Raw genomic sequence first — 22,426 nt, 5'->3', positions numbered from 1 at the left:
CTTTTGCCCATAAAGCCCACATCTTCACGGAATCTCTGACAGGGGCCCTGGACATCACCTGGCACCCATTTTTTACGTGCAAAAAATGAGGTCTACAGAGAGGCGACTTACAATCCTATTTCAATTCAACTAATATTTACCGATTACTGGGTAGGGATCATTGTGCTATGCTCTGAAAAAGGATAGAAAGATAAGCACTTCAGGTACTTGTAGCCAAATAGGGGTATGACAAGTAAGTCCACACATATATTTTTAAATTAATTAATTAGGTTGGTTGCAGCAGGTCTTAGTTGCGGTAGGTGGGCTCCTTAGTTGCAGCTCGCTGGCTCCTTAGTTGTGGCATGCGAACTCTTAGTTGCGGCATGTATGTGGGATCTAGTTCCCTGACCAGGGATCAAACCCGGGCCCCCTGCACTGGGAGCTTGGAGTCTTAACCACTGCGTCACCAGGGAAGTCCCAACACATATATTTTAAAAGTTGTTTTCTTCACGGCTTCTGGGTTTTGCGTCTTGGCTAAGGACATTTTCCTAAACATACTCTCCAATATCTTCTTCTAACGTTTTATAGACTGGGTCCTTTGTTATGCAGATAATACCTTCATAGAAAAAAAAATCTTAGGAAACATATACATGGTACAAAATCCAAAAAGTAAGAGGGTGAATGTGGAAAGTAAGCCCTTCTCCTTTCCTAGTCAACTCAGTGCCTCTCTCCAAAGATACTCCACACAGATTTATTCTAATACACATCAAAGAAAGGGATTAGTGTCACAAGAGAGGGAACTCAGAGCAGGAGAGACCAACGTTGTGTGGGGAACGGCTGGGAACAGCTCGTGGAGGAAGTGGCATTTCCAACGGGGCTTGATTTCAGCAGGAAAGGAGGTGGTGGTTTGAAGCTAATGCACCAAAGTAGGACAGTGTAGATTAAGCCCAGAGAGCAGCAAGTAGCCTAGGTTAGCTTGGTTGCATAAGAAAATTTGGCCGAATGAATAAATAAATAAAATATAATGATAACAGTAGTAGTAGTAATAATAATATTGTGATGAAACCATCTTGTAGAGGGGCCTTGGCTGCAACAGGAGGTGTTTATACTATATTCAATGGGCAGAATTACAAGAGGAGCTGAATTTGATATAAGATGGACAGAAGCTGAGAGAGCTTTTAGAGTAGGTCAGCTGTAGAGCAACCCTTGCATGGTGAAATAAACTGGACAGAAGTTCTTTTATGTTTGTCTATGAGGATCATACAAAGTGAAACAAACTACAGTACGTTAGGTTCAGCGTCACAAAGGGACTGCCCCAGGTCCGAGGAAGAAATAAGGAGGCCTTAGAAGGAAAAGTCAGAAAAAGGCAAGACTGTTTTAAGATGCCAAGAACATAAGGAAAAAAATATGGCCCCCTTGCCCAATCAAAGAGCAGAGCGGGAGAGCCGTGGCAAAGAGCAGGTGCTGGAGAGACCCTCTCAGTGACGCCTGGGGTTCACAGGAACGGGAAGAACATCAGGAAGAGCAAATAAATCATTCAGTGGCTTCCGGAAGCCCCTGTTCTGGGCAAGAGGCTGACTTAATCAGGCGTGCTCTAGGACAACCCCAGGTCCGCAGGGGGAGTTTCAAGCTCTGTTCCTAGCCCCAAGAAGACAATGAACTCATCTGATTTGGCAAAGCTGCGTAATTTCAAAAAGAGAGGGAGAAAAGCCAGAAGATGGAAATTTTACAGAAAAAAATCAATTAGCTCTCCTTAGCCTCCTTCTCCGCTTTCTGTTATCTCTTACACCCACTTAGGCCTCCAGTGAGCACAGGAAGCAGCGAGGTAATTCTCCAGGGGGCCCCGCAGAGTGCCTGGAGCACAGCAGTCATTGAGCAGGAGACCATGTGACCAGCTGGTGAGGGTGCAGACAGAGGAGACGCATGGCAATCTGGCTGATACTTCTACCCCAGAGTCCCCGCAGCCTAAAACCATTAGCAGAAACCAACAAGAACCCCCAGTCAGCACTTCTAACTGTGTTTTGCTTTTGCCATTTTGGGGACCCATTTTGGGGACCAGACTTTTAGGAAGAAGAGACAAATTAAAGACAAAACAAAGTCTTATAAGATTCCATAGCAAGGGAATCAAAACAAGCTCCAGGAATGGCCCTGGGGTCAAAGTGTTCAGTTTAACAAACTGAACAAATACTTGAGCCCCTTTAAAACGAGGTGTGGGGCGTAGGGAGTGTGAAGATCAGCTTGAGGAGGGGAAGCAGACATGTAAACACCTAGCGCAGTTAAAAAGACTCAACCTAAGAGGTGTCCATCTGATGTCACTTATCAAGAAAACACTATACTCCCACACACAGCGCCTGAGGGCTTAAGAAACTGTGTCAGTGTTCACTTGCAGGTTTGAAATAATGTCGTTTTACACCAAAACCAGTGTGCACTGGCATTGAGAGCACAACTGAGCACAGAGAAATAGGTGCTCAGTGAAGGTGTTCAGAGGATGGCCAGAGAAAAGCTTCCCTGGGAATTCAGGGGAGAAGGAAGTGGTTCCCCCAAACCCACCACACCAACACGGCAGCTGTGGCCATCAGGGACACGGCTGAGGCATTATCAGACGTGTCCCTGTGTGGCTGTAACTCCATCAAACAGCTAAGAGCGAGCCTCTCCTCACAAGACGCTCTAGCAGGGCCACAGAAGTAAAGGAGACAGGACCATGCCCTCAGGAAGTTTACAGTCTACAGGACACGGACACACGCACAGCCAACTCTGATGCAAAGGAAAGAAGGAAGTGTTCAAAGGTGAGCTCTTCTGTTGGCCTGGGGTGACCTTCTGGGTAGGGACATCTTTTCTGTTCATCTGAGAACCGCTGGCGGCCAGAGGAAGGTGAGAGCCCAGGCAAAGAGAAACGGGAGAAAGGGGAGGAAGGAATGGATGGAAAGCACACACCTAGCACAATACTGTCCAACAGAAATATGATGCGGCCACACAGGTGATTTAAAATTTTCTTAGTAGCCACATTAAAAATGTACAACTCGTGAAATTCATTTTAATAATATATTTTATTTAACCAATATATGCAAAATACATTTTTGATCGCTCAACGCATAATCAATATAAAAATTTATTAATGCGATATTTTATATTCTTTTCATAATAAGTCAACACTTACAGCACATCTCAAGCCACACTAATCGCATTTCAAGTTCTCAATAGCCACCTGGGGCTCGTGGCCATTGTACAGGACGGCAAAGATGCTAGGGATCTGAGAACAGTGGGGAGGGTTCAGACCACACAACAGAGTGTGAGACAGGAGGCTAACAGCCTCCATGAAGACACCATGGAGCACTGAGGGTCCCTTCAGGTTGTTGTTTAGAGCACTGTCTATGTGCTTGCTCTCAAAGCCCTTTCTTGATATATGAAGGTCCAATTTCTACTTCTAGCCCTCAATGGTCTGCTAGGAACAGAGAGAGCCAGAGAAAAAGCAAGGCAAAAACAGCAAAAAAAAAGAAAAGAAAAAGTGCAGATTTCAAACGTGCAGATTTCTTTTTGCACGTAAGACAAGGAAAATAATAATGATTGCAAACAGCATTATTACATGTGCCAGGCACTCTTCTGAACTCTCTCTTTACACAAAGCAGGTACTATATTTTCTCCATTTCATAGATAAGAACAATGCTCCAAGCCACACATCTCTAGATGACTCAACAGGCGCTCTGGCTCCTGAGCTGCAGGTCTGACCACGAAGCCAAGGTGGGCCTGCAGAGGAGGGCAGGACACCAGGCTCCATTCTGCGGTTCATCCCCCGATGGACTAGGCCTAGGGCCTTTGGAACATCTAGCTACTCTGTGAAAGGTGTGAGCTTGCTAGTTCAAAGGGGAGATGATTCTCCTCAAGAAAGCCTCCCCAGAAAGTTGGTACTGGGCATTCCAGACAAATGCAAGGGGGGACGGGGTATCACATCTGACTACAGTCTAAAGGTTCCTTCTGAGGGCTCCTTTAGAAATCTCAGTAATTACAGCTCCTAGTCACTGACCATCGACTATATGCCAAGTACCAGTCTAAGCACTTTACGTGTTTACCTCGCTTAAACTTCACAGAAACCCTGTAAGAAACATTATTGTAACATTATACAGGTAAGCAAACTGAGTGAGAGAGGTTAAGAAACTTGCTCAAGGTCACCCAGCAGGTAAGAGGCAGAGTCAGGATTTGAAGCCAGGAGGGGTGGGGCCCACTCCACGGCACTCCCTGGGCAGCAGCAAGGGTGCTGAGCCCAGCTTCTCCTCCCACACCCACATCTTGGAAAGGGAGCCACAGAGAGAGGAGCCCAGTGACAAAGACAAATCTGGGTGCTGCCCGTGGACACTGGTCTCTCTGGGACTCAGTTTCAGTACACACAGGCACTGAACCAGATGGCCTGCGAGTCTGCCACTGGCAAAACTGTGTAAGCTGGGTGGACGGCCAGCCTCACCACCTCCCGAGATTCGTTCATAAAAGTCCTACAGCCACCGCAGTTTTGAACTGAGCACAGGGTGTGAGAGGCTCCAGGAAAACCATCCTGTCTGTGCAGAGGCTCCTGCATCCAGCATCAGGGCAGATTCCTACCCTGGGCACGTGGTGAGGTCAGAGAACCAGGCAGGCGGAGGTCAGTTAACTCAAGAGAGAACCAAGGGCTGCTTCTGTCCATGGCTTTCCCTGGCTTTCTGCCTTCCTGACCCCACTCAAATAGTCAAAAGTCTAAAACAGGCTGCAGCGAGAGGGAAGAGAGGATTTCTCATGCCATTTGCAACCTTCCTCTCCTCTAAGACAAACCTTCCTAGCAGTCAGACAGGAAGCCCATTGTCCTGCCAGGATCCCTTTTCTCATGAGAACTTTCCACATGCCGGGAGGAGGGCCAGCTGCGGGGTGCTCAAGCCCTTCCCAGGGTGTGGCCCTGGAGCTGGGGTGGAGGCTCAGTGGCAGAAGCCACCACGGCTTAGGCTGTCCCCACAGCTCCTCGCAGGCCCCTAGCACCACCTGCCTGAGAGGGGCCCAGCCCAAGCCCTGCTCCGGGGGCCTGGCAGCTCACAAGTGGGTCCGGCTTCAGAGCCTGTCCCTCTTGTCTTAGGCCTGAGTCCCTCACTCCCCCGACCTCACAGGAGAGGGGACATGCCAGCCAGCAGGTCAGAGCCCACAAGAAGGAAGAACATTTTCTTTATTGAACCCTGCCCCAAACATAAAAACTCTTGTCACCTGGAAGTAGCCATCAAAGTCCCTAGTCATTCTGAAAGAAGAAGTGCTAATCCTCTCCCTGGAAACCCTGACCTGAAACTACAACGGGGTCAACTGAAACCCAGCCCATCTTTCAAGACTCAGTTCCAAGGTCGCCTGCTCCAGGACACTGTCCCAAAGAGAACTCAGCAGCACAGGGTAGAGATTACCAGCCTGCGCCTACAGCGAGAGCACCCGGGGTGTGTACCGCTCTGACAGCTTCCCACCACGTGGGCTCAGGCAGATCTTCCTACGCGCCAGTCCCCTCATTTGTAAGATGGGGACACTAAAGGTATGCACCTCACAGGTACGCTGTGCAGATTCATCACAATCATGCAGGTAACGTACCCGGTAAAGGGCCTGTCACACTCTAAGTGTTCAATAAACAGCAGCTTTATTACTCCTCCTCTGTTTTCCCCTAACATCTTCACACCTCTCTATAAACATCACTGTATTGCTGTCTCTGCAATTATTTTCTCACAGGTCAGTCCTCCCCCCACCTCTCCATTAACCCACCCACCTACCCAAGCTGTAGGGCAAGCATTTGTTCTCCTTCCTGTTCTGATTCTTGTACTCCCAGAACTCGCCACAGAATCTGGCAGAGAGTAGACGCTTAGTAGAAAACTGACTTGACTTGGAAAATTTTGCCCACATTTCAAGGCACTACCTTGTTTGTAAATGCAAAGGGTCACATGGTTTCCGATTTGAGATAAGTCAGGAGCAGGTAACAGCTGAAACAGGAGGGAAGGGGGCAGGGCACAACCTTTAAAAGAATGACACAGCCACAGGACAAGACAAAACTGGTTAGAACTAACCATATCCACGATGCCGGAAGATTCCACTTCCAGTGGACCTTGAGCCTCATTATATGCTCATTGTAATGCATTAGCTAAATGGTAACACCCACTAGCGCCATGACAGTCCTGAGGCCAACCATAATAGGTCAAAAAGTGGGCGGCGGCCCAATTCCTGGAAATCCCCGCCCCTTCCCCCAGAAATAGTTGGAATAATCCTCCCACTCATTAGCCTATGAAATTACCCCACCCATAAAAACTAACCACCCCATATTTCCAGAGCCTCTCGCCTTCTGAGATGGCCCACTCTCTGTCTGTGGAGTGTGTTTCTCTCTAAATAAATCCACTTCTTACCCATCACTTTGTCTCTCACTGAATTCTTTCTGCAACAAGACATCAAGAACCTGAGCTTCGTTAAGTCCTGAAACCAGGTGTGTGATCTCAGTTAAAAGACGGTGAGTTCGAGTCCCAATCTCGGTTTAGGCTGGGTTCGAGTCCTGGCACATGGGTTCAAGTCCCAATCTGAGCTGCACGGTTTTACAGCAAAGAGATTCCCTCTGCATAGTACATCTCATGTTCTCTAAGTTGGCATCTAAGCAGTGAAAATATTCTCCCAGCCAACCAGGATCAGGGCCACAAAGAGTCAGAGCACGGCCTGATGGATGAATCTGGGTTTGACCTAGGGGCCTGCCCTGCAACCCTGTCAACTGCCTGAGCTCTTCTGAGCCTTACTCCTTGACAGCCAATACCCACCTCCGTAAAGTGTTTAGGGGACAGATGAAACTGTGTACCTGAAACTGTCTTGCATCATGCCTGGCACACAGTAGGCACTGATAAATTCTTTACATTTATTTTCACATTGTAAACTCAATTCCCACCTCTGGTTTTTGGAATGGGGCAGGGCAAAGACTCTGGCAAAGAAAAGAAAAAGGACTGCTTCAGAAATTCCTGGATATCTGGAGAGAGGACAGGCAGAGAGCAGAGAAGCATGAATACTTTGGAGGGGCTTGCTTTGCTACCTCCTCCTCCAGCTCAGTAATAGGCCAGCCCCTTCCCCACTTCTCAGCAGAGACTGGGCTGCTCTTGGCTGACAAATGGCCTCCCTATGGCCTGTTACCCCTTCACCCCCTCTTGTTCTCACAGCTCAGGGACTTGGGGGACATGCTGTCAGCTGGGACTGCACGCCCTACCCCACCCCTAAACTGTGTGACTGCTATAAAACGGGCAGGCAGGAGGACCACTCGCCTTCTCCTGCTGCTCCAGGCCTGGGCTGTACAGCATCTAAAGCCCCCCACCCAATGCAGTGACCTACAGAGCAGCGCCCACAATTGTCTGCCGCCCCCGCCCCCAGGATGTTGGGACACAGGCAGAGCTAGGGAGCCAGGCCATTCCACAGGCATTAACAAATGACACTGTGTTCCCTTGAGAGTGGTAGTTAAAGGGTTAAGAGAAAACAGATGTTTATTTTTTTCCTCATCAGCAGTTGCTACTTCCTGGTCTCATCGCCTTCATCCTATCACCTAAGGAAGCTGCACATGAGTCGGCTCTCGCCCTCAGAATTCCTCGCCTCCAGGAGGAGGTAGGCTGGTCCTCTGGAGGAAGGCCCCAGTCAGCTGCTTAAGGCACTGTCCAACCTCAGAAGGATAACTGATGAGCGAGTGATAATTAACTTAGGGGTCGGGCTTGGAGTTTACAACAGAGTTGGACTCTTGGGTACAAAGCTCAGAGTTGTGGTTTCATTTCCAATTCTGCCATCTAATGGAAATGCTTCATGCCAAGTCTGGTGCCAGGCACACACACAGTAGGCCTTCAAGAAACACCAATTTAAATTTAAAATAAATTTAGAGATCTCTGTTGCCCAACAGGGTGGAAGTGACTAAGAGAATTAACATTTATCACCAGGCGCTACACCAGGCACTTTAAAGTTGCCATCCTAATTAATTCTCCCATCCTATGAGGAAGGAAAGTGAGGCTCTGAACAATTTAGTAGTGGCCTGAGGGTACACAGCCACCCAGCAGTAGAGTCTGGATTCAGACTCTGGCTTGCCTTTCCCCCCATTATAGGGAAGCTCCCTGTCTACAGATGCCACCAGAAAAACTTACCCCAAGACCTACAAAAGTATAGCATGGGGGTGGGGTCCATCTGACAAATGTTATAGTAATTCCTGTTTGGAGAAGAATGTGGACTGGTGAGTTTGCCTGTGCCCAGAGGACTCAGCTCGTATCTCAAGTGGGGCCCCATTTTTCCAGAGAAGTGGTGGGGGGAAGGCAAGACAGTGTCCTTCACTAAGCTCTGAGCATTACAAACAATGGAGCTCTTTAAGGAGTACAGATCCCAAAGCTGCAAGTGGGAGAGGGTATGGGGGCATTTTCAGCTGGGAACACAAGCCTTCCAAGAGGGATACATGAAAGGAAGCTTGCCACTAAATGCAGAACAGGGACGCGAGCTAGAGTAGATAGAGGGCTGCCCTTCTGCCAGCTGCCCAGAATACACAGGATCCCTGGGGCAGCTCTGCCAAAGCCCAAAATAAACAGCCTCCTCTGCCGTGTATCTCCAAGCAGTGAGTCAGGCAGCGTCTTGCTTATGCTGGGTGCTCAACAAGCCACTGCTACTTACCGAGGCCCACACAACTGCAAAGAATGAAAGGAAACAATCAATAAACTCTACCCACGGACGGCGGCAAAAATCAGCTGAGGTGGCAGAAATCAGCTAGGGGGATGGCCTCAAACCAGCAAGCACCACACTTCTTTGAAAAACACTCACCAGTAATTGAGGGGTAAAGGCCTGAATAATCTTTCCTGAAAAAACAGATGTGACTGGGTCTCCCTGTGACAGACAAGGTGCAAATAACAGACTACGAGTCTAAGGCAGGCCACGAAGTGAGCCCTGTATATTCTGTAGGGGCTTGTGTCAGGCTGACCCTACCACAAGACTAAAGGAAATATAAAAGGGAAAAGCTGTTCTTTTGGAGGCGGGTGGGTGGCATGGGGAATGAAGCTAGGGCTAGGGGTCTTGTCTTTATCACCTCTGAACCAACAAGTATAAGGAACACTGTGACAAATGGACCATGGGAAGATACAGTCAAAAGTTACAAAGTCCACTCATCTGGAGAGTCTTCTCCGTCCTGTGGGGGATGGGATTCTCTTCTTTAAACACTTCATCTGTTTAAACCACCCTGTCTCACATAACCAGCACAGGAAAAGGAGCTTGTCAGGCCTTCTTGGTTTCCTCTGCACCTCCTAGAAGGGGAACTTATCAGCCTGCGCTATCATTAGCTGACCAAAGGCGGTGAGGAGTCAAATCCGCCCAGAGGTTTGTTTGTTCTTCCCTACTTTCAACTTGTGGATCTTTCTAAATTTCTGGACCAGATGGAGCCAGGGTACTCCTAGCAGATCCCTTTCCTCCCCCCAGGCAGCAAGGAAGACAGGAGCCTCTCACCTCCTGTGAATCCACTCAAACCCGCTGTCAGGTCCAAAGCAGGGTGCCTGGCCCCCAGGGTGCTTTCTCACACACCTGGGACTGGCCTCCCCTTTGATTTTAGCCTGAGTATTTATTAGCCTGACTCTGACATATTGTCAAGACTCCTTGATCGTTAAACAGAGCGACCCCAAAAGAGATTACGGAAGCTTTGGAGACAGAGTCTCAACCATGCTTTTATTTGTCACACTGAGGCCCACGCTCCTGTTACCTCCCCCCTGGCCTCTCTCAGTCTTTGGACCCCTGACCCTGGCAAGCCACTTTTGACTGACCAATCGAGATTCCTGGTCAGAAGACGTTGCCTGCTGCAGCCTCACCCATTCTGTGCCTCAGTAGATAATCTTTTGTATTCCAAAGAATGCCTTTCACCCAGAAGAGAGGTAAAAAACATTTGCAAGCATTGATTCTTATTCTCTCTGCATTTCACTCTCCTAATAGGAATGCCTTCCTCAACGTAACAAATAAATATCTATGAGCACCTACCAATGTGCCAGGTTGGTGCTAGAAATTCAAGAGCAAATAATACACAGTTCTGTCCCTGAGGAGACTTCAGACTCTTTGGGGAGATAGATGAGGAGCCCCAAGTACCTTATAATAATAGTAACATCTACGCTGTTTATCCCCCAGAGTTCACGTAGGGATTACATGTATCCATTCATTCTTTCAACAAGTTGTTTTTTTTGGTTTTTTTTGCAGTATGCGGGCCTCTCACTGTTGTGGCCTCTCCCGTTGTGGAGCACAGGCTCTGGACGCGCAGGCTCAGCGGCCATGGCTCACGGGCCCAGCCGCTCCGCAGCATGTGGGATCTTCCCGGACCGGGGCACGAACCCGCGTCCCCTGCATCAGCAGGCGGACTCTCAACTACTGCGCCACCAGGGAAGCCCTTTTCAACAAGTTTTTACTAAGCACCAAAGCACTGTAGCCGGCAATGGGAGAAGGAGGGTTGGGAAGATGGCAAACATATAGGTCCTACCCTCTGGGAGCTTACTGTCTAATAAATAATCACAATAGACACATGTTAGAAATCACTATGGGCTACAATAAGAGGTTCTAAAGAAAGATTAATCCAATGAGGAAGAGATGAGAAAGGAAGAAAGAAATGATAACAGAACTCCAATTCTAGGGGGAAACAGGATTGTGACCATGGGATAAAAGACTGTGACTATAGGATTGTGACTGGGCTAAAGGAAGGGGGAAGAACACGCAAGGGGGAAGATAAGGGCATGAGCAGCAAAGGCAGAGGAGCAAGAAGAGTGTGTGTGTGTGTGTGTGTGTGTGTGTGTGTGTGTGTGTGTGTGTGTGTGTGTGTGTGTGTGTGTGTGTGTGTCTCTGTGGAAAGCAGCAGGTTTAGCAGGAGATGGCTGGAAATTGAGAAAATCAGGCTGGCACCAGAACAGGGAGGGCCCTGACTACATAGCTAAGGAATGAAAAAGTCTTGGGTTCCTCTTCCATAAAATGAGATTTTAAGGACCTTTCCAGTCCCAAAATGCAAAGTCATGTTACTACTAATAAAAAGAAAGCCTGCTCTACGGTACTAATCCAGCTGAAGAAGCCAGCCGTCTCCGTCTCCCTGCCTACCCTGGCAACTATTTTTCAGTGGAGCTGGCCGTGCTGGTGCGGTGGAGTAGGCACAGGAGAAGAACAGAAGGGGAAACCACGTGAGTTTCCCAGTGCAGATGCATCATGCTTCTTAAGTTTGCCGAGGTGAAGGGGGCCAGAAAAAACTGGAGGGACTAGAGTGGAGAAAAGGAGTACAAAGACATCTTGCGGTCAATTTCTTTCCCAGGGTTCTCTCGCATGGCAGCAGATGGCCTATCCCTGAAGGACTGGAGCTCAGAAAGCAGCTGCTCCCAGGTCGTGGTCTAACAGCTGGGGTCACAGGACCTCTCTGCACAAGCTGAATGCCGGAAATCAATGGGTTCCATTGTGCCTGCACGCATGAACTCTCGTGTCCAGGCTCCTGCCCTACGCCTGCCTGGAGCAGAGGACTGGGAAAAGTAACACTACACACTTTGAAAGACTGCACTTGCAAATTAATGGAAAGATACAGTATTATAAAGTCCAATTTCATTTAAATTACCTTGACTTTGCTAGGAAACTACTGAGATGTTAATTATTTGAGAGATAAAGGACTCATCAGTGAGAGGGTCAAGGCGAGAGGGAGCAGAGGGACAGATCATAATCAGAGGAAAACCCCTAACTGCCTCTGGCCCTCCCCTTCTTCCTGCCCAATGCACAGAGGAGTCTGACTCCACCATACCAATCAAAAAGCGGGCTGGATGTTCCATGTACTGGAAAGGGGGATAAAAATCCATAAAATGATGTGTGTGTACACAGAGGAGTGTAAGTGTACGATTACATAATTAGGCACATTAAAGTATTTATACTGCTGAGACTAAAAGCCCCTACTCAAAGGCATTCCACCAAAGTTGAAAGGGGAAAAAGAAAATAGAAAATAAAGCATCTAATTGCAATCTTCCACAAAGCCAGACATCCCCAGCTGGTGCCACAGCTGAATTCTCGTAATTAACATGTTGTAATGGCAAGTATGAAAGACACTGTATGCTTATCAACTCCATGCCGTGGCCAGCCAGGCATGGGAGAAGCCCGCAGCACTACTACAATTAAAGGGATTTGTCTCTTTCCATTATACTGGCACCCTGGTGTGGGAGGTCGGTTATTGTTTCTTAAAAACGTAGTTGTTTAAAGCACACACATAATAAAACTCTATACCCACAAAGTCAGGGACTGAGACCGGAAAATATAAAAAAGTTCACAGTCTAGGAGCTGGTTTATTTTTGGTGGTTGGTTTTCTCTTACCTCCCCAAACGTGGGGCTTTCCCAGTTAGAGAAGGCTAGCAATGTTTGAGCAGCCTATCCTTTTAAATAAATAAAGCCCATCTGACAGCTTAAAAATCATAGGTTAAAAGTATCTAAATAGAAAAAAAGATGACAGAAACTAGCATATAAATGAGTACAATGCAAGGGGAAAGGCCTTGATGCATCAAGAGAGTAGATCAATATGGACTGTGTTCCAAAGGACACTCAGTCCCAGAAGGGCCCTGCACATTTACAGAAAGGGTTTTGTGGGACTTCCCTGGTGGTCCAGTGGCTAAGACTCCACACTCCCAATGCAGGGGGCCTGGGTTCAATCCCTGGTCGGGAAACTAGATCCCGCATGCATGCCTCAACTAAAGATTCTGCGTGCCACAACTAAGACCCAGTGCAGCCAAAATAAATTAAATATATATATATATTTTTTTTTTTTTTTAATTTAAAAAAGGGTTTTGTTTTTGCACAATTCTTGGTCACTGCAGAACCTGGTTTTAGATAGTCCCCCCCCCCATTTCCCTGAAAAGACACCCCCACCAAAGTTAAATAATAGCTTTACGTATTATAAGGAAGTTGTGTTCTCAGAAAGCCAAACAAGATGGTAAAATACTCTGCCTTTTACACTCTTGGACAACATAATTTGGGCATTTTTTTACACTATTCTTTAACTGTGTTTTTTTCCTCTTCATAACTGAGCAGGGCTGTTGACTTAAGAGTCAGCAAGCGTTCAACTGACACTAATGATTCCCTACTTCTGGCATGCTCACTGAGTTTCAGAATCTTTTCCTCTATTATATCAACTTTAGAAGTCCCACCCTTCTTCTAACTACCATCAGTGATGTCATTTTCCCATTTTCAACCACCCTTAGAGCATAAATGTCCAAAAATTCAAGTTACTGCTACAGCGTACACGGCCGCACAGGTGGAGTTAGCGAGGCTGCTCAGAGTGTGCTGCAGACCGGCAGGCAGCCACACCGCAGACCCACCACCCAGAGGTTCCCTCTCAGCTGCTGCACGTCCAGACTCATTACCCAAAGGTGAGTGGGGTGTCGATTTACAATGCGCCAAAGTACAGGTTGTTCCTAAGACAAATGTTTAAAAGCTGACTGCTCAGCACTGCTTCAGAACTACCTCACGAGGCATCCAATGTGGACCCCTCGCCCCTCGCTCCCCCAGCCCCAAAAGCCCGGAATCATTCTGGTGAACCTGAAGAAAATACATTCTTAGGTAGGCCCAGATACAAATGAGGAATGTGTCCAAGGATCACGGGCGCTCAGCAACACACACACCTGCACTTCACAAAGAAGCCAGGACTGCAGCCAGGGTGCAGAGGTTTGCACAGCACCAAGGGAAGTCAAGCTAGTCAGCACCTGCCACAGGCCTGTTACTCAGGATGACAGCTCATCCTGGGTTTCCCCAGCCTCTTTGCCTTGTTGATGGAAAAGGTCTTGTCACACGCGCAATCAGGGATCCCAGATGCCTCCAGCCAGACCTTGCAGTGAAATAACGTTAGCAGAACAATAGTTCCTTCCCCACTGCCGGGAGCAACTTGGCCTATGGGAGACAGAATCCATGTGCTTCAAAGACTCCACACAAATGGGTGGGCAGTCCTTTGGGGCTAGGCCATTTGTACTCGCAGCCCTTGTACAAAACCAAATGAAACCATACACCCCAAGACAGCACAGAAGTTGCAGAGCAACTGATTCTGAACTCTGGGCCTCCTCCTTTCTCCCCAACAATCCCCTCAATTTTCCCAGCTAGCCTCACCTCTCAGAGGGACAGAGAAAAACAAACGCAAAGACAGCTGGGCCTTCTGCAAATGTGGGCCGGGCCACTAAAGTCAAACCTCGCTTTAGGGACCACCCTGTTACTCAACTGTAACAAAGTGATTACTCAGAATGGTTTTAGCAGTTTATCTAACCAGCAATCCAAACAGAGTATCTAGGGCCTTAGTTTTCACAAAAAGGGGAAGAAAAGACTGGTCTTTTTACACGAGGTAAAAGCTGAAGTTTCAAGGCTCTAGGCTAAGCCCCGGCACCTCCCCTGCACCAGGGCCCCAAAGCCCTCCGTGGAGAGAGCCAAGGCTGGCAGCTGAGCCTCTGCCTGGCCTACACCCTGGCCTGGTGACAGGCTGGGATGATCCCCAAAGAGGAAATGCTCACTTCCCAGGGCTGCAAACTTGACATCAGCCCTGGCCATGCTGTGCGTCCGTGCTGGGGAGCCTGGGGTGGGTCAGCTGGGAGTGGCAGGCCAGGCCCAGGCCCAGGCCCAGGCCCAGCAGCTGGTACGGAAACTGTGATTCCTTTTCTGACTTAGGCGAACTGGGCAGTACCTCCCTTGGCAATCATTTACTTTTCCCTCTTTCTACTGGAAATTAATAGATCTTGTGATATGCAAAACGTGTTTATGCTTGTTTGTCCCCACCGATACAAACTCTGTCAGCAAAAATTTATTTTCTCAATTTCCATTTTCCTCAAAGAGCAGCTACTAGACAGTCTATTAAGAAGAGCACTTTCTGGGCTTCCCTGGTGGCGCAGTGGTTAAGAATCCGCCCACCAATGCAGGGGACACAGGTTCGAGCCCTGGTCCGGGAAGATGCCGCAGAGCAACTAAGCCCGCGCGCCACAACTACTGAGCCTGCGCTCTAGAGCCCGTGAGCCACAACTACTGAGCCCGTGTGCCACAACTACCGGAGCCCGCGTGCCTAGAGCCTGTGCTCCGCAACAAGAGAAGCCACCGCAATGAGAAGTCCGCGCACCGCAACGAAGAGTAGCCCCCGCTCGCCGCAACTAGAGAAGGTCCACGCACAGCAATGAAGACCCAGCGCAGCCAAAAATAAATAAATAAAATAATTTTTTTTTTAAAAAGAGCACTTTCTGACTGATACTCTTTGATGTTATTTATAATCCAAAGTTACTCAAATTCCTTATTTAAAGTTGTTAAGGGGGTGCAAGGCACAGGGGACGGTAATAGTACTCAGCACTGGCAAGGATTTTGGAAACAGCACTCTTTCACTCCTGATTAGGCATGAGGTGACTTGTGTCACCTGGATCTGAGCAATCATCCCTGGTCAATCACATCCTAAAATGACCAGCTGGAGGGATGGAACTCACTGCACCTTGTGCCTGGCTCCACTGGGCCCACCGGGGCACATCACACCTCCACGGCGGGCCTGGTCAAAGCTCAACTCGAGCTGGCACCTAATGGCTGGTCCTACTCAGCCAGCGCTAACCTCATGGCCTGAGTTGCTGTGCCCTGCCAGGGAGAGCTGCAGGAGGCCAGAGGCCACAGGCACTGTGGGACCGTGCTCACTCAAGACAGAAGCCTTCTACCAGCACCCCTCCCTCCTAGGACCCAAGTACAACTTCCTTCCAAGAACTGTGGATGGAGCTGGGGTTCTCCTACTGCCCAGCTGGAGGCATATTCTAACTCACCCTGATGAGCTAGTAGTCCCCCAAACCACATTTTTCCTAATGATGCTCTCTTCTCAGAATCTTTGAAAGTCTGCCAATTTCTTTCTATATAAGTCTGTGTTTCTCCTGGATACGCCAGGCTCTCCACAATTCGGTCTGTCCCATTTCTCCAACGTCAAGTCCCACTAGGCTACCCATACTGGCCTTATTCACCCACACTCACGGCCTCAGATGGGCCTTCTGGCTCTTCTCAGCTCCTTCTTCCCCTCCTCTCAATATCCTTCCTTTCCCTCCATCAACTCAAACCCCTCCCATAGTGCAAGGCCTGGTCTTAGTGCTTTCTTCTACAGCAATTTCCTTTCTCTGAACTAAAGTGCCCAAGACTACACAACCTAGCCCACAGTTACATGCCATTTTGTTCGCCATTGCTACGTGGGAGTCGGTCTTACCTCTCCAGGGTACCGTGAGCAGCTCAAAAGAACAGAGAACCCACCTTCACCAGCCTGGGCACATTGAAGGCACTGAACAAATACCTGATGGAGCTTGTGTCCAGAAGGGCTGATACCTCTTACAACGTGGACTGATTAAATGCTTAAAAAGTCCCCAGCTCTTGCTTCTCAGGGAATCTCTCCTCCCCACACCCCACTCCTGGACCCAGTCCTGGCAGACTCGGAGACTTCTGCCTGCAGACAGCCAGCATTCCAGATTGCATCAAAGCGTCAAACAAAGGATTTCACAACGCCCCCGCCCCGCTTCAGGCTCCAAAGCTCTTCAAGGGCACCCTGTTTAAACAAGAGGTGCAGTATATTTTGGGGAAATGATGAAGCAACTTCCCATAAGAGAAAAGAAAAAATTCCCCAAGTGCAGAAGGCTTCTTGGAAAACAAATAGAACAGCTTCCCTTGCCAGGGCAGAGAGAAAGGATTTGACATCCAGGCTCCTCGTCCTTGGCAAAGAAGCCTGCTGTGCGGGAACAGGGGAGACAAGCCACACGGGGAAGGAGGAGGCAAATCCTTATGGCCAGATGTAGAACACAGCAGTTTTCAGAGTTGGAGGCCCAACCTAACACCTCATTTCACACTGTCCAAGGTGCCACTGGGAGCTCCACAATCTTCTCTTCCTCTTACACACCTTAAACAACAGACGTGACCCTATGAAGTTGGGTGCTAATGCAGTATTTCACATACACCAGGAACACTTCTACTTAAAAACAACTGCACAGGGAATTCTCTGGTGTTCCAGTGGTTAGGACTCGGTGCTTTCACTGCCAGGGCTCAGGTTCAGTTCCTGGTGGGGGAACTAAGATCCCGCAAGCCGTATAATGCAAAACAACTGCACAGTGACTCCTCTGGTGGATGGTAAAATCCTTTTGCAGTAACCACACTCTTGGACTTCCCTGGTGGCGCAGTGGTTAAGAATCGGCCTGCCAATGCGGGGGACACGGATTCGAGCCCTGGTCCGGGAAGCTCCCGCATGCCGCGGAGCAACTAAGCCTGTGCGCCACAACTACTCGGCCCGAGTGCCACAACTACTGAAGCCCGCGCGCCTAGAGCCCATGCTCCGCAACAAGAGAAGCCACCGCAATAAGAGAAGCCACCGCAATGAGAAGCCCACACACCGCAACGAAGAGAAGCCCCCGTTCGCCGCTACTAGAGAAAGCCCGCGCACGGCAATGAAGACCCACCACAGCCAAAAATAAATAAAATAAAAATTTTTAAAAAAAACACACTTTTTTTTTTAATGGGGGTGTGGATCTTGTAATTCATACATTAGGTTTGATTATTAGGATTGTTTTCTCACATATTGCAGAGTGTCTGCGTTTCAGGGGAGGGGGCATGAGCAAACTGGGATAGAAGGAGAAAATTCCTATCATTGCGCTTGATCTTCAAGGCTTAACTAACTTCTCCTCATATTTCATCTTTATAACTACTACCAGTCAAACAGTACAGCAACATTAGCAGTACTCTTCACATAAGAAGAAAGAAAAGCATCACCCACCAAGGAAACCTCTCAGGTCCATATCCATATAAAGACCTAATGTTTCCATACCTAGTAACCAGCATTTGTGTGTTCAGACCTCACTTCTTTGGCATAAGCCCCTTCTCCCTGAACTTGAGAGTTCACGTCCACCTGGACTGTTTACATGGACCAGAAGGCAGTGTGCAACACGTCAAATCCCAGCTTTGCCCTCATCAGCAACACGAGCCAAGGAACAACTCTTCCCCTTCTGCTGTCCTACTTTCCCAACCTACCTAGTGACCGTTCTCAAGAACCAACGGAAGGGCCATAAACAAGCTGCCAAAGAAAGTCAACTCTTTCAGACACCATAACGGTGTGAAGAAGGCTCCTGCAAGCTTACAGTCTTGGACTTGAATCCTTCTCAGGTACCCACCCCAACCTCTTAACAGCAGGCACGCAGGCCTGCAGTCTTTCCAGCAGGGGCCCCCTTTCTCCGTACCCACGTGGATTCCTGCTACAAAGCTCTTTCAGAAACTAAAAGTTAATCTACCTAATCTGCATCTCTAACAGGTTTCGAGGGTTTGTGAAATTTTATTTTTTAAGCCGCTGAAGGGGAGGCAGGAGGCTGGGTGGGGCTGAGTGGGAAAAACAGCAACATCTAGAATCCCTTCCCCGAGCAGGGCCTTTCCGCTGGCAGCGTTAATGCATACGTACAACTCACGCATCGCTTTTACGATATGCCAGTCAATTTAAAAAAAACGTCAATTTATTATTTTTCAAAATACGCAGTAACTAAACTGTTGGTAGGGAAAGCGAGGGACTAGGCGCTTTCATTCGGCTGTTCAGCACATTCCCTTCCTGCAGGCAAGATATGCCGGAAGAAGATCTATTAGGATGTCTACATCAGCTCCTTAACCACAAAAAAGAAATCCCCTCCTCCTACTAAAGAACTGGGATGCAAAATAACAACAGGAGTCAACAAGGTAAACAGAATTTACAGGGAAGGAACTTGTGGGGAAGGGATGGAGATGTAGCAGCTGTCCCCTAACGAAGCCACAAGTGAAACAAAGACTAAAAGAAACTAACTCCAAGCCTTCATTTTAATCGGAAACACTGAGTTAGTGGGGAGACAAAGATGAAAAGGGATCATCTTCTCAGAATTTATATTTGCGTTTTGTGGGGACTGAGAGTCAAACAAGCTCTCAGATGGGGAGCAACATGTGAGATGGAGGGAACGGCATAAGTGAGGCACTGGGGGCACATTCGATGGTGTGTTATGGGAATGATAAAATGCCTGGTGATGTTCCAGGACGGGGCACAGGCTAGGGAAGTGGCTAGAGAGAAAGCACAGGTGAGGGTTACGCTGCTAGGGAGTACAGACCTTAAGAGCAGCCTTAGAGCAAGACCTGAATTTGTTTTCGTTTGTTTTAAGGGGAGAAGTATCATGCTACGTCTGAGATTTTAAGTTATTCTGGCAGCAAGGTGGAAGACAGATTTGAGGGGAGGGAGGTGGGGAATACACTGCAAACAGAGGAATCAGTAAGAGTCTGGTGAGAGGTGATGAGGCCTGGGATGTCAGTAGTGTTATTTTTTTCTTGGAGGGGCCACCACTATACCCCTCACTGTAGTTAACCTGGTGGCTGCCTGCCCACCCACTGCCCTCACCGCCCCCAGCCCAGCCCAGACACAACCAGGAAGAAGAAAGCTAGTGCTTCTCTGACAGGAACTCAAATGTCCGGGGCTTTAGAGAGGGGACGCGCTTCCAGAATCCCTGTCACTAGTGAACTCTGGTCCTCTGGACAGCAAGTTGGCAATGAACTAATGATGAACACAAGGATCCAAAATGAGCATGTACAGCATCTCAAGGAGAGACTGCTGGATTCTGCAAAATGCTTGGCGACTATCTTGAACAAAGGGGTCTGGAAAAAGTGACTAAATCCCTGCCTGCCCTTCCATCCCTTCCCACGCCCCCCACAAACCCCCCCCCACCCCCCGCCAAAAAGAATTCTACTATAAAGGTAGATGTGGAAAACGTTCTATTCAGGCTATACAAATGTTTTGAGAAGGTGTAAAATTAAGCAGCTGACGGGCCTGGGAAATGGCAGATAGCACCCACAAGAGTACATTCCTAAACTTCTAGAAGAAAATATGAGCCCATCTTCATGAAATTTGGACAGAATTTCTTAAGCAAGTCAAAGGAAACATTTCACATATACACACTACTATATATAAAATAGGTAACTAATAAGGACCTACCGTATAGCACAGGGAACTCTACTCAATACTCTGTAATGACCTATATGGGAATAGAATCTAAAAAAGAGTGGGTATGTGTGTATGTATAACTGATTCACTTTGCTGTACATCTGAAACTAACACAACGTTGTAAATCAACTATACTCCAATAAAAATTAATTTCAAAAAAGAAAACATTCCAGGAAGAAAAAAAAATATGAATAAAGTAGCAGTGGTTCTCAGACCCCTTGTTCGCAAGCCCCCCTTATACTATCGAAAATTACTGAGGACCCCCAAAGTTGTCTGTGTGTTACAGCTATCAATACATACCACAGTTGAAAATAAACCTGATTTTTACTATTTATAAATTCATTTAAAAATAATAATAGGGCTTCCCTGGCGGTGCAGTGATTAAGAATCCACCTGCCAATGCAGGGGACACAGGTTCGAGCCCGGGTCCGGGAAGATCACACATGCCGCAGAGCAACTAAGCCTGCGCGCCACAACTACTGAGCCTGCGCTCTAGAGGCCGCGAGCCACAACTACTGAGCCCGCGTGCCACAACTACTAAAGCCCGTGCTCCACAGCAAGAGAAACCACTGCAATAAGAAGCCCATGCACCACAACGAAGAGTAGCCCCCAGTCACCACAACTAGAAAAAGCCCGCGCGCAGCAACGAAGACCCAACGCAGCCATAAACAAACAAATAAATAAATAAAATTTTAAAAGTAAATAAAAACAATAATAAACATCAGAGTGATTGTGTCAACACATGTCATGTAGCCTCTGGAACTCCATGACACACCTCTGAAAGAATGAGTGCAAAAAGGCAAATAGCATCTTAGTATTAATATGAAAATAGTTTCAACCTTGTCAGCCTCCTGAAAAGACCCCAACGACCCTTGAGAACCACTGCCATAGAGAAAGTTAAAATAATCTGCAAACTGGGAGAAGACAGTCAAGGAAAATACAAAATTCAAGCCACGGAGAGATTCCATTTTATATCCATCAGATTGGCAGAAATTAACATCTAACAATACCAGCTGTTGCAAAGCATGTGGAGAACTAAGAATTTTCGTATGTATCACTAGTGGTGAAAACTCATACAACTACTCTGGAGAGCTACTTGGCAACATATAGAAAGCTGAAGTTGTACACTTCTAATAATCCAGCAACTCCACTGCTACATGTATATGCCAGAGAAATCTTGTATACATATTTAGTACACATGTACAAGGGTGTTCCTTGCAGTACGTTCCTAACGATGAAAAACTGAAGTCACCTGTATGTCCATTAATGAGAGAATGGTTACAAATATTCTGGCATATTAACACAATGGAATAATGCTATACTGTAGGTAAAACAAATGTATCAACGTGGCTAAATTTCAAAAACAATGTTGAACGAAAACAGGAGGCTATAGAAGATAACATGCATTTTAAAACATAAAACGATACAATAGTCAGGAGATGGAAACAACCTAAGTGTCCATCATCGGATGAATGGATAAAGAAGATGTGGCACATATACACAATGGAATATTACTCAGCTATAAAAAGAAACGAAATTGAGCTATTTGTAATGAGGTGGATGGACCTAGAGTCTGTCATACAGAGTGAATGAAGTAAGTCAGAAAGAGAAAGACAAATGCCGTATGCTAACACATATATATGGAATTTAAGAAAAAAAAAATGTCATGAAGAATCTAGGGGTAGGACAGGAATAAAGACACAGACCTACTAGAGAATGGACTTGAGGATATGGGGAGGGGGAAGGGTAAGCTGTGACAAAGTGAGAGAGAGGCATGGACATATTTACACTACCAAACGTAAAATAGATAGCTAGTGGGAAGCAGCCGCATAGCACAGGGAGATCAGCTGGGTGCTCTGTGACCACCTAGAGGGGTGGGATAGGGAGGGTGGGAGGGAGGGAGACGCAAGAGGGAAGAGATATGGGAACATATGTATATGTATAACTGATTCACTTTGTTATAAAGCAGAAAATAACACACCATCGTAAAGCAATTATACTCCAATAAAGATGTAAAAATAAATAAATAAATAAAATGATATCCTATATCGCTTAGGGATGCATGTATAAGTATGTAAAACTTGTACACGTCATATAAAAAATACAAAAAAAAACCACACACCCCACTAAAACTCAACCTCCACAGACTGAGGGCCCTTAAAAAAAAAATGCGTGTAAATACATGTATAAGTATGTAAAAACAGAGGCATGGTTGGAAGGATACACATTGATTTAGCATTCTGGCTGTATCTCTGGAGAAAAAAGATCTGAAGCAAACATGGCAAAATATTAAATCTGGGTGGTAAGTACCCAGGTATGTTAGTCTCTGTATTTTTTTAATGTCTGAAAATTTTCATTGAAAAACTAAGAATGGGATAATAGATTTAAAGTGGTTACTACCTGAAACATATTGCACATTTACTATAGGTATTTCACAACACCCCAAAACTCAGGCACGTCACTTCTCTTTTT

General features: G+C 47.2%; 1 protein-coding gene across 7 annotated transcripts in view; it reads right to left on the bottom strand.

The window, feature by feature from the left end:
• Nucleotides 1-22,426, bottom strand: part of SUSD6 (sushi domain containing 6) — a 93,852-nt gene that overhangs the window by 13,146 nt on the left and 58,280 nt on the right. Inside the window, exon 1 of one of the 7 annotated variants that reach the window (XM_022570263.3) lies at nucleotides 16,181-19,651. The exons of the other annotated variants lie outside the window; for them this stretch is intronic. The gene's annotated coding sequence lies outside the window, so the exon portion shown is untranslated. Of the gene's footprint in view, nucleotides 1-16,180; nucleotides 19,652-22,426 lie in introns of those variants that run through there. 7 annotated transcript variants of the gene reach the window in all.

Source organism: Delphinapterus leucas, chromosome 2 (assembly GCF_059928025.1).
Source record: "Delphinapterus leucas isolate spDelLeu-1000000601 "Yukka" chromosome 2, BTC_Dleu_Yukka2, whole genome shotgun sequence".
Lineage (NCBI taxonomy): Eukaryota > Metazoa > Chordata > Mammalia > Artiodactyla > Monodontidae > Delphinapterus > Delphinapterus leucas.
The sequence above is the reverse complement of the archived record's forward strand: the minus strand, read 5'-3'. Positions and strand labels throughout refer to the sequence as shown.